Source organism: Gopherus evgoodei, chromosome 6 (genome assembly GCF_007399415.2).
Source record: "Gopherus evgoodei ecotype Sinaloan lineage chromosome 6, rGopEvg1_v1.p, whole genome shotgun sequence".
Taxonomy (NCBI): domain Eukaryota; kingdom Metazoa; phylum Chordata; order Testudines; family Testudinidae; genus Gopherus; species Gopherus evgoodei.
The window spans coordinates 46,286,939-46,299,372 of record NC_044327.1 but is presented as its reverse complement, the minus strand read 5'-3'; the positions used below and the strand labels follow the sequence as shown (position 1 = coordinate 46,299,372).

Here is a 12,434-nt window from a genome sequence, read left to right as displayed (position 1 = left end):
AAGAGAAGCAAACACTTGTATTGTTGCTTAAGAACATGCTATATAGAAATGATTTTTTATTTTTTTGTAATTTACCAAAATGGGGGTGGGGGCGGGAATAACAAAAAGACACAAGTACTTTTTTCTGCATCTTTTGGCTGAAGAAAAATGTAACCTTGAAGGTCTTTGGGTAAAAGATTCTTTCTGGTACCCTAAAAACACATCCAGTAACTTTCTGGAATAACAAAGGAGGAACTTCATTAATGTGTAAAGCTAACTGATCAACAGAACTTCCCAGTACAGCCAAATCCATTGGAACAACCTGGCAGACAGAAAGGGAATGGCAAATATCCCAAAGAATGATGTTGAGGTGGCTTTATTTCTCACATGCACTACAATTGAGGCATCTTAGTTCTTTTCTTTCCTTTCTTCTTTTGAGTTCAGGCTTGCTCAAGTGCTGTTTTATCTCAGTTTATTTTGCTTCAGTCTGAGAGCAGGGTCATTGGTGTCCACAGCAAAGATCTTTCAGTGTGTGCGGATTTCCTCTCAAACCTGTGACCTTTTCAGAAGAATTGAATTTTTAGTAACTGGAACTTGTCCTTCCTTTTTAAGGAAGACTGAGGAACATGTGCTAAACCTGCATTTCTCTTGTCTCCTTTAGATATCATATATCAATGCATCATTATTCCAACCTGCCATTTTACGATTCCTTCCCCAGTTCCTCAGTACTGCAGGCGATCAGTCTAGCTGGTGTTTGATGGCTTATCTAAGAACATAAGAGTGGCTATATTAGGTCAGACCAGTGGTCCATCTATTCTGTCTTCTGACCATGACCAGTGCCAACTACTTCCAAAGGAATGAACAGAACAGGGTAATTATCAAGTAATCCATCCCTTGTTGTGCAGTCCCAGCTTCTGACAGTCAGAGGCTTAGGGGAACCTGTGCCAGTACCTTCTATGCAGAATCTTCTGCCTTCCTCCCAGTTCTCTTACTAGTACAGTCAGTCCATCATTCTAGCTCCACCACACGTTCCATAGGTTGTCTATCCCTGGCTTGTCTGCTTCAGAAAAAATCCAAATAGCTAGAATCTGTAGAGAGAGGCAAGCCTGAATTTCTCTCCTCCTATGGTCTGTGTGTCTGTGCACGCACCAGGCTGGCCTAGTGTAGGCTGCCATCTTTGTGGCCTGCTAGCAGTTCTCCACAGATTTGTGAAGTAAAGAATAATCTAGTGAATTATAGCAGTGGATCTCACTGATGGGTTGGATCACAGAACCCCCCTTGGGAACTGACAACTGATGTGCCAAGACTACCTTTGCCCCTGCTTTCCCTGCCAGCCTGGGAATCCAGCATCCTGTCTTGCTAAACCAGACATGCCAGTCTGCTCCATCACAGACCCAGGGTCTTAACCACGTGCCCCAAAACTGCAGGCTTAACTGAAAGCAACTTACAGAAGTGTTCCTGTCTTTAACACTCAGATGCCCAACACCCAATGGGATCTAAGCCCCGAATAAATCCGTTTTACCCTGTATAAAGCTTATATAGGGTAAACTCATAAATTGTTTGCCCTCTATAACACTGACAGAGACAGACGCACAACTGTTTCCCCCTTCCCTCCCCGGTATTAATACATACTCTGGGTTAATTAATAAATAAAAAGTGATTTTTATTAAATACAGAAAGTAGGATTTAAGTGGTTCCAGGTAGTAGCAGACAGAACAAAGTGAATTACCAAGCAAAATAAAATAGAACATGTAAGTCTATGTCTAAGAAAACTGAATACAGATGAAAACCTCACCCAGTAAGCTTCCTTTTACACACTAGTTTCCTTCTAGTCTGGGTCCAGCAATCAGTTACACCCTCTGTAGTTACTGTTCTTTGTCCCAGCTTCTTGGGGGTGGAGAGGCTAACTTTTGAGCCAGCTGAAGACAAAATGGAGGGATCTCCCAGGTGTTTAAGTAGACTGTCTCTTGTGGGTGGAGACCCCCTCCTCTCTCTTGTATGCAAAGTCCAGCTCCAAGATGGAGTTTTGGAGTCACGTGGACAAATCACATGTCTGTGCATGACTGAGTTCCTTACCAGCCAAGCCACGTTCCTGGGAAAGCTCCGATGTGGATTGACATTTGAGTTCATTGTTGGGTTGAGTGTTTCTTGACTGGGCACTTATTTTCCACATTCGTATCTCAAGAAGCCGACCAAATGCTTTACTAGGGCAATCAAGCAAATATACAGCCAATATTCCTAACTTCAAGTACAAATATGATACATGCATACAAATAAGAGGAATGTGTTCAGTAGATCATAACCTTTACATAGATATGTTACATGGCATATGTAGCATAAAACATATTCCAGTTATATCATATATACATTCGTAAGCATATTCCCATGAAGCCTTATGGGGTACACAGTCACCCTCACCCTCACCTGTGACTCAATGTTACAACAGAAAAATGTTTCAAGAACTTCCTCCCATGTAGCCTTAAAGAAAGGGAGTGTCTTTCTTGATTGACTTTGACCAATTTGTGACCAATTAGTTGAGAATTCCCGACTCTCATCATCAGCCTCTTAGTGCCACTGTACAAGCCATTTGGCTGTAATCCTGCTAAAAGATAAGTATTGAGGAAGAAGTGCCCCCAAAATGGTATAGTGGTCAAACCACTTCTGAAGGCCGCTTCACACCGCTATACAGTGCATTTTCAGACAAGGAAAGATGCCCAAATACCAGTACTCTTGCCAGTCTCTTTTGGTATCCTACAGTTTCAGACTTGTCTTCAGCTGTATTGTTCCTTGGCCCATTCATGGTGATCAGGAACTGTCATCAGCAAATAGTTATAAAAGTGTCAGACTTAACTTTTGCCTTCTCCCCAAACAAGGCATCCCATTTCAAGTTAGCAATACCTTATTAGAATAGTTAAGTCAGATGGGGATCTGAAGGATTAATTATCACTTTTCCCTGGCAGCCTTTTTCATTCTTAGTGTATCCTAAATTTCTTGTGCCTTCTTTTTATATCAAGAATTGGAAGCCTTCTACAGGAACTATCTATGTCAAGATGCCTGAACCCAAACTATTTCCTTACGGAAAGAGTCTTCTAAATTTATAAGAGATGCCAAAAGTGGAAGGAAACTATTAAATGCGTTTCATAATGTCGACATGTAGCAATGAAAACATTTTAAATATGCCAATTCAAAAGATCAGGTACAAATATTTATTAATATTTCAAATGAAGTTCAGATTGTGGATATTTTCTTCAATTTTTTCAGTCATCCTTCCTTAGCCCTGGCCGCTGTTAGGCATCCATAAAGTTCTCAACAATATAGCAACAAACTAAATTTTAATGAGCCTTCTGTTTAAACTGTTGTGTCTTTTCCTTGCCTAATTTTGTGCTGCTTTACAGAACTCTTGTCTGGAGAGGTGACATTTAAATCCCAGAAATAAAAACAAATTACATAACAGTTCAGGTTACGGTATTAAGAGCCCCCAGTCCAGAAATCTTACATTTGGATGATTTAATTTACAAACTGTTAATGTTGGAGATGTGTTAATTATTTAATTGCGGCATTGCTTGTTACATAATATGGATTTTCTAAACACACAGAGGGACATAGTGCTTGCCCCCAAAAGCATACAGTGTAGGGTCCTAATTCTGCAGACTACTCATGGTGATAAAATTAAGCATATGCAGTTTTTGCATAAGTATTTACAGGCTCAAGGCCTAAGAACTTTATTAATTAATAATAGAGATAATCAGTTACTTATGACAAACCTAACAAAATTTCTCCCAAACCTGGATGGAGGTGTTTCTCTGATTACAAAGACCTTAATTACCATGAAGGTGTAGTGTGTTTGTTTATAATTTGACTAGGGTGACCACATTGCAAGTGTGAAAAATTGGGACAGAGGGTGGGATTAATAGGAGCCTATATAAGAAAAAGACCCCAAAATCGGGACATCTGGTCACCCTACATTTGACTAACAGTTGGCATGCCTATTAGTGGTTGACTTTGTGGATAAAATGTTTCAAGCTTTTTTGTTAATTTTCTCATGCACTAACTGGGGAATTGCAAAGAGGAGAGGTTTGGGATTTACTCTATGTGTGTGTGTGTGTGTGTGTGTGTGTGTGTGTGTGTGTGTACTGTTTACTTGCACATACATACTAGACTTTTACATATATGGTAGGCTTATATGATAAGCTATTTATACAGTGTGTCTGTATGTATATGTGTAATATGAAAAGATGCATTATTGAAGGTGTTTTTCTGTGTCTTGTTTTTTTTCCTCCCCTTCTTTTTTGGGATTTTTCTTTTTTTACTAGGATTATTATAAAGTATTAGATTACAGCAAAATAACATTACTCCATGCACTTTCAATAGACTGAAATACATATATTAAAAATAGTTAATCTAGGGGACCATCACTGATAGTGAAAGAAATTTGTAATATACCTGGAAAGAAAGGAACTATGAAGACAGTATAGATGAGTTGTATACAAGAGTAAAAAGTAGAGGACAGGTATAGCAATGTATTTATTAAAATTTGTGTTAAAAGATCAGTTATACCAAATTTTAAAGAGCCTCATTACAGTTAAAGAAAACTTGGAATTTTTTTGTTACGAGATACAGTTGAGCCTATATACTTTTTTTTTTTTTTAAATTTCATGTCTTTTATTTTCTAAACAGTCTTAATATGCTTTTCTATTGGATTGATTTATTTTTAATTTTGCTTGGTGCATTATTTAAAGCCAGGCACAAGATGACCTCTCATTAGGTAGTTTATTTAATCACTGTTTCATTGGCTATAGGGAGTAAAGGGGTTAATTCAGGATGGGGTTAGATTTAAGAATGTCATCTAAAGAAATGTAGCCTAAAGTACAGCATTATCAGCAGTATGTGAGACATGTTGGAAACATTGAAACTTTACCTCTTGATAAATTCTCATGCTAGTCTCTTCTCATTTTACATTTTCATTTTGGCAGCTGAACACTAGCAGGTTGATGTTTCTATATGAAGTCACAAATAACTTAGTAACTCATTTGTCAATCTATTTTTCTTTTTTGTCTGTTTTGAAAACTAATGATAGTACATCTATTTTTTTGCACTGTTTTAAGAGTCAGTTGTCTTAGATTCAGAAACTGGAGAAAGCTCCTATCAAAGGCCATGTTAAATATTACTTTGGGACATATTTAATGACTCTCCAACTAAATACTCATTGCACTGTCAGAGCTATAATTTAAGAATTGAAGTATGGTGAATACAATCCTGTCACAAGTTTGGGGCTTTGTAAGACACAGTACAGTATAAGTTGACTGAGTGCTGTTATATTGTGGAATTAAAAAGTTAGTTTTAAGTTTATTTTTTCTGAAATTACCTTATTGCAATGTTTTGAAAAGATTTTGCTGAAGGGAAGAAATGTGTACTAACTGTGTCTGAAGATTAAACTGATGATTTAAATTTTACAAGAAAACTTGCATTTAACTGTGAGTGCTGTTAACCAGAAATTTCTTAATAGAAATTAAATGGTTGAATGGTTATTTTGGCTTGAAACTTGTTGGTGATTAAGGAAAACTTGGAGAGTTTTATGAAGATGTGCAGTAAGTGTGCCACGTACATAAGACCATGAATTCTTGAGTGTTTCTGTTAATTGTACGTGAAGTGTTCTCATTGCTAAGTCTAGCAAAAAAAGCTATTTTCTTGCACTTCTTTGGTGACCATAACAGTATGTTGCAATGATCACACAAACTTACCTAAAGTAAGTCACTATCGAGTTAGCATTTTGAAAATCTCTTAAGAAAATCCACTCCACAAAACAATGTAATAGAAATTGAATTTTGAGGTGACTACCACTTGTTTTCTGAAGATACACTTGTGATACTCTTAGTTACCTGCAGGGACAAAGACCAAAGTCTGAAACTCAAATTTGAAATATTGGTTTCATCGGGGAGTCTTGTGCCATTCTTGGAAAATAGCTCTCTTTAGTGCTTTTTTCTTTTGGTGATGGTGGTGGTGGTTGTCCTTCCACAGTGTCTTAATTTTTTTAAATGTTTACTTCCTCCATAAGTATTCCTCAGCAGTCTAGTTCCAGAAGGTCTGAGTTTATTTACTCTTGCTCCCCATCTGTATATTTCCATCTAATGTCTCTTGGCTTACACTTAGTCTCTGCCCCAAGGGGTTTACAATCTTTCTTTGTTTTTGTTTTATATTTGTACAGAGCTTAGTACAATGGGGTCCTTTTCTGTGACTAGTGTCGTTAGGTTCTACTCCCTTGACTGCTCTGTTTCATTGCGGAAAAAATGCAATTGAAATGGCTCAATTGTTTTCCCTAAAAGAAAAATGTTTTGGCGTTTCCCTTCTGTCTGAATTTCAGACATTTATAGTTTTCATTCCAAATAGGAGCAAACTTTTTTAAAATGTCAAACCTTCCCGTGGAATGGAAAGTCTGAGTTTTGATCAGCTCTAGTTAACACAATGTTTAGATTTATGGGAGGAGTTATTGTTTCAATCTGTCTGCGTAGTCACACAGACAACACTGCATCATTAATCTTGTAGGGGTATGTTTTCATTGCAGAGTTAGCCTTAATGATTGACACTTGGGTCTGAGCACGTAGATTAACCTGTCTCGGGTGTGAGCAGCCACACTGCAAAGCCATAAACGAGTTACTGTGTCCTCAGTGTTGCTGGACTCACCAGTGTGTGTCTCTAAGACTTATGGGAGTACATCTCATGGTCCCCTGTGCTGCCCTAAGCTGAGCTGTTCTGATTCTTTCCCAGTGACTTGAGAAAACATGTTTGTCCTTCAGGATATGCAGGGGAATTGTGGGAAGGCCTGGAGGACTATTGGCAGCTGAGTAATGTAACCTGTGTCCTCATTTTAAGGGTGATGGGGGTGGTTCCCAACCTCAGTGAAAGTGACACCTGGGCATTCTTACATCCACAGCTAGCCCTGGTTAAAAGCACACCAGACTTTGGGAGGAGATGGCTTTATGCATGATATGGGGGGGGGGGGTTAGGAGCAGCATCTGAGTGACGGTCACAGTTAACTCTGCAGTGAATATATATATGCATTGTATGTAATTTTCACTCCACAAATACTAGGTACCACTTTTTAATTAAAGTTTATATTCTGGAGAATCTGTGCAGCATTTTTGCAAGAGGTTGATTCTGCAGCAGTTTGGTCAGTCATGTCATCACAGTACAGATACAGTTTAGAGTTACATAGTATGGAAATAGCTAACTTTTTTTCAGTGGCTCGTGGCTTTCAAAGCTTTAAATTGGGGCTGTTTTTTTATAGGTTGGCTTCACTCTGAAGTGAATGTTTGGTTTTAGAAATAACTGAATAAAAATGATTCAGCTTGTGATGGGGGTGACCTGACCCCTTAAGATCAGTGATGTCTAGGAGTCAGCCCACTGTCTTTATGTGGTGTGGTCATTTAAAATTTTGGCAGGTCTGATATACAAGGACCTAGGTGAAATTGGGCAAGAGGAAATGGTCTCAGGAGTAAGTAGTGTTTCAGAGGAATTCCCATGACTATTTCCTTGAAATATTGGGACAGGAGCTTGGCAGCTAGGGCAGGACAAAGCTCCTGTGTCTCCTGGAGCATTGGAATGAGTTTTGGGAAGGGAATCAGCGCATATGCTGTCACCTCCCTCATAGCAGGGCAGACATCAGCAGGATGGCCTGCTGAGTGCTCCAAGGTGGAAGACTAAGTGGGGGAAAGGTCCAGCTGAAAGTAAAGCTGGCTAAGGCCCTACAGCTGGCCTAAACAACAGCCTTATCTCCATGGAGAAGAGCTGGAGGGATTCCTGTCTGAAGGAGACACCTGCCTCCTCTCATTATCTCAGCTCTGAGAGGAGGGCTGCAGGGAGCTCCTGTCTTAGGGAGGGAAACCAGGAGGACTGTTTGAATTGCAGCCCAATGGCTGCCATAGAGGCTGAGGAGCCACCAGGAGGAGTAGCCTAAAACAACAAGGAACCAGGAGGAGATGACCCACGGTGTGTGACTCTGAGGAATGATCTGCAAGTGATGGATGGTAGGAAACAGTAAAGGGGTGGAAGAATGGTGCTTCAGGCAGGGTACCTGGCCTGTAACCCAGAGGAGTAGGTGAGCCTGGGTTCCCCTTCCTCTCCCCAGACCGAGTGAGAAAGTACAGGTTTCAGGAGAAGAAGAGGCCAAGAATCAGTGGTGCAAGCAGAAATTTCTTGCTGGCACTGGACTTACAGGAGGGACACAAAGGAGGGCATGTGACCCTCCATGTGACTCCTCCCAACCCTGGGGGCCCCCACGCTCTCCCTGTCCCCTCTGACATCCCCCTTATCTGTCTAAAATTATACAACTGTTTAACAGATACAGTTGTAAAGTGATGCTTTGGGCCCCTGGTGCCACCTGTACTTCCAGGTGTCATTGAGGTTCCAGCAGCACCCCAAATTGAAAACTTCTTAAATGAAAGAAGGATAGGAAGGAGAATCACACCACTTTCCCTAACACACTATCAGTGCCTCCCTTATGTCCAAACTAAGCTTCTGCCAGGTTGCCATTGTCTAAGTATTGCTCTCCACCAGGCACTAGGAAAGCAAAGATGCTGTGCCATCTGGGTTTGATGGAAAAGAGGCATAGAAGTGTGTGAACCATGTACACCTTGATAGAACTACAGCCCAAATTGTTGTGTTGTTTTCCTCACCATGGCATACAGGAGGGGCAGTCAAAATCAGCCTGGCAGAACATGCATGAGAACTGTCTCTGGACAGATAAACAATTTATCAAAATCACATTCTCTGATCTCTTGGGGTCAAATCCTGTTCCCATTGAGATCAAAAGGAGTTTTGCTATTGAGTTCAGGGAGAACAAGCTTTGATATTTGGAGAGAAAAGAACAAAACCATTCAAGCAAGGGCTATGTTGCTTATACCACAGGTATCAAAGGCTGCTAACTCATATGAGAAAGTCAGCAGACATCTGATCTTTGTCCATTGCAAGGGAGAAATCCACAGTCAATGAGGGTAGAATGGTCTCTGTACCATATCCAACTCATAAGTCCATCTGCAAAGGATCAAGGAAATATGAAGGCTCCAGATTACCTTAAAGTCCTCAATCCCTTGGTTAGAATGCTCTCATTAGTTAGTATATGTTCATAGTCCAGAGGCTGGAGCAGGAAAGAGGCAAAATGGATGTTTCCAGGCCAGTGTCTTTTAGCTTCTGCCAAGTGCCAAGTAAATGGAAATCTGTTTTTACCATGAAAGATGGTGTTTGGAGTCACTTGCGCAAGTTACATGTCCATCACCCCCACCCATATTCTAGTTAGAACATTCACAAAAAGTCCATTAAGTGTAGACAGGCATTTTCCAGGGTCTATTGTGAGCTAAGTGTTCTTTAATGGGCCATTCAACTTGTCCCTTCATACGCTGGCTAAATACCTTGAAGGTGGTGTGATATTAGGAGTATAATATAATATCTCATTGAAAGGTGACAGGGCCAGAAAGAGTTAATTAACTCACCTCACCGATTGACCTGACCCATGGGTGAACCTTAAGAATTGGTTAGCAAGATATGTAAATGAATAGAGCTTTGAAATGCAAGTCTGCATTGTTAGAGGTAGAAGGGGAGGTGTTTGCTCAGGTCTTGTAATGTAAGCAAACAAGTCTTGTCTATTGCTATAGTTTTAATTCAAAGATCAAAAAAGGAATATTAACATTTAAGATTATACTTGAGTGAAATAGATATTATCGTCTGTGTCTCTTTGAAGGTTATGGTAACCTGTATCTGAACAGTTTAATGGATAAATTACTCTGTGCTAATTGCCAGGATGTTTGGGAGAAGGAGTTAAGCCTATTGTTTTCTCAGGCCAAAAGGCTGCTGGAAATGTATAAGAAGCCTGGGACATGATCCTTCTGCATCTCAGATCTGCTTTGGGTTTCAAGAGGGGGAAACCTTAAGCCATAAGGATTGAGATCCCCAATCATTGACTGGAGCCACCCTGAATATGGAAATTGGACTATAATCTATGGACTATTTCTAAAAGGACTTTTGGCAACTACGAGCTCAACTCTGCTATGCATCTGAATCTCAAGAATTGAATTCAAGTCTGTCTGTATATTGATCTTTTAACCAACTCTCTTTTTTCTTTTTGAATAAATTTTAACTTAGTCAATAAGAATTAGCTGTAGCGTGTATTGTGGGTAAGATCTAAGTTATGATTGAACCTGGGTATGTGGCTGATCCTTTGGGATTGGAAGAACCTTTTCTTTTGTATGATGAAGTAAGATTTTCAGGAATCATCATCATATCTGACAGATGTGTCTGGATGGAGGCCTGAGGCTGGGCACTTTAAGGGAACTGCATGGTTTAAACTTCTAAGGCCTGGTCTACACTATGCGTTTAAACCGATTTTAGCAGCGTTAAACTGATTTAACGCTGTACCCGGCCACACTACGAGGCCCTTTATATTGCTATAAAGGGCTCTTTAAATCGATTTTTGTACTCCTCCCCGGCGAGAGGAGTAGCACTAAAATCGGTATTACCATATCGGATTAGGGTTAGTGTGGCCGCAAATCGATGGTGTTGGCCTCCGGGCGGTATCCCACAGTGCACCACTGTGACTGCTCTGGACAGCAATCTCAACTCGGGTGCAGTGGCCAGGTAAACAGGAAAAGCCCCGCGAAATTTTGATTTTCATTTCCTGTTTGCCCAGTGTGGAGCTCTGATCAGCACGGGTGGCAATGCAGTCCCAAATCCAAAAAGAGCTGCAGCATGGACCGTACGGGAGATACTGGATCTGATTGCTGTATGGGGAAACAAATCTGTTCTATCAGAGCTCCGTTACAGAAGACGAAATGCCAAAGCGTTTGAAAAAAAAATCTCCAGGCTACACAGTGCTGCGTGACAAGCGTAACGGGAAGCCAGAGACTCAAATGGACGCTCATGGAGGGAGGGAGGGGGTAATGAGGATTCCAGCTATCCCAGAGTCCCCAGTAGTCTCCGAAAAGTATTTGCATTCTTGGCTGAGCTCCCAATGCCTATAGGTTCAAACACATTGTCCAGCATGGTTCAGGGTATAGCTCGTCAATTTACTCCCTCCCCACACCACGTGCAAGAAAAGGGAAAAATCTTTTCTTGACTTTTTTCAATGTCACCCTATGTCTACTGAATGCTGGTGCTAGACGTGATGCTGCAGCAGTGAAGAGCAGTATCCGCTCTTCTCCCCTCCCCAGTGGCAGACGGTACAATATAACTGCTATCCGTCGTCACCATCAGCCTGTGCTTGATAACTGCTGAATACCCCTGGGTGGCCTCAGGGGTGCCTGGGTAAAAATAGGAATGATTCCTGGTCATTCCCAGTAGATGGGACAGAATGCTGGTAACCGTCCTCATCATAGCAAGTGGGGGCTGAGCTCCATCAGCCCCCTCCCTTTCCTGTGTAAAGAAAAGATTCTGTACTGCTTGGACTATCATAGCAGCGGCATGCTGGGCTCCTCTCCTCCGCACCGCTTAATGTCCCGCCTGGACTGTCATAGCACCGGAAGGCTGCCTCCCCCTCATTTTATCTCACTAACAAGTCACTGTTTCTTATTCCTGCATTCTTTATAACTTCATGATACAAATGGGGGGGACACTGCCACGGTAGCCCAGGAAGGTTGGGGAGGAGGGAAGCAACAGGTGGGGTTATTGCAGGGGCACCCCCCATGAATGGCATGTAGCTCATCATTTCTGCGGGATCTGACACGGAGCAGCTGTGCTCTCTGATATACTGCTTCTCTAATACACTTGCCCCAAATTCTAAGCAGGGCTGACTATTTTTAGAAACCATAAAGGAGGGATTGACTCAGGGAGTCATTCCCAGTTTTGCTTTTGTGCCCCCGGCCGATCTCAGCCAGGGGCACCCATGATAGCAGCAGACAGCACAGAAGGACAGATAACCGTCATCTCATTGCCAAATTACACTGGCAGCAGAGGGTACAGAACGACTGGTAACCATCTCTGCTATCATGCAAAAGCAAATGAATGCTGCTGTGTAGCCCTGGAGTATCGCCTCTGTCCGTGGCATCCAGTACACATACGGTGACTGAAAAAAAAAAATGCTGAATGGGCTCCATGGTTGCCATACTATGGCGTCTGCCAGGGCAATCCAGGGAAAAAGGGCCCGAAATGATTGTCTGCTGTTGCTCTCCCAGAGGACGGAATGACTGATGACATTTACCCAGAACCACCCGCAACAATGATTTTTGCCCCAGAATTCTAAGGGGCGGGGGAGACTGCAGGAACTATGGGATAGCTATGGAATAGCTACCCACAGTGCAACACTCCGGAAATCGACGCTAGCCTCGGACCATGGACTCACACCGCCGAATTAATGTGCTTAGTGTGGCCGCGTGCACTCGACTTTATACAATCTGTTTTATAAAACCGGTTTATGTAAAATCGGAATTATCGTGTAGTGTAGACATACCCTAAGTAACCAGTGAGGTACT

The 12,434-nt window shown here is 41.5% G+C and overlaps 1 protein-coding gene across 7 annotated transcripts in view; it reads left to right on the top strand.

Moving 5' to 3' along the window:
* The window catches only part of AGTPBP1 (ATP/GTP binding protein 1), a 167,671-nt gene that overhangs the window by 57,990 nt on the left and 97,247 nt on the right, over window positions 1-12,434 (top strand). The window lies entirely within an intron of this gene.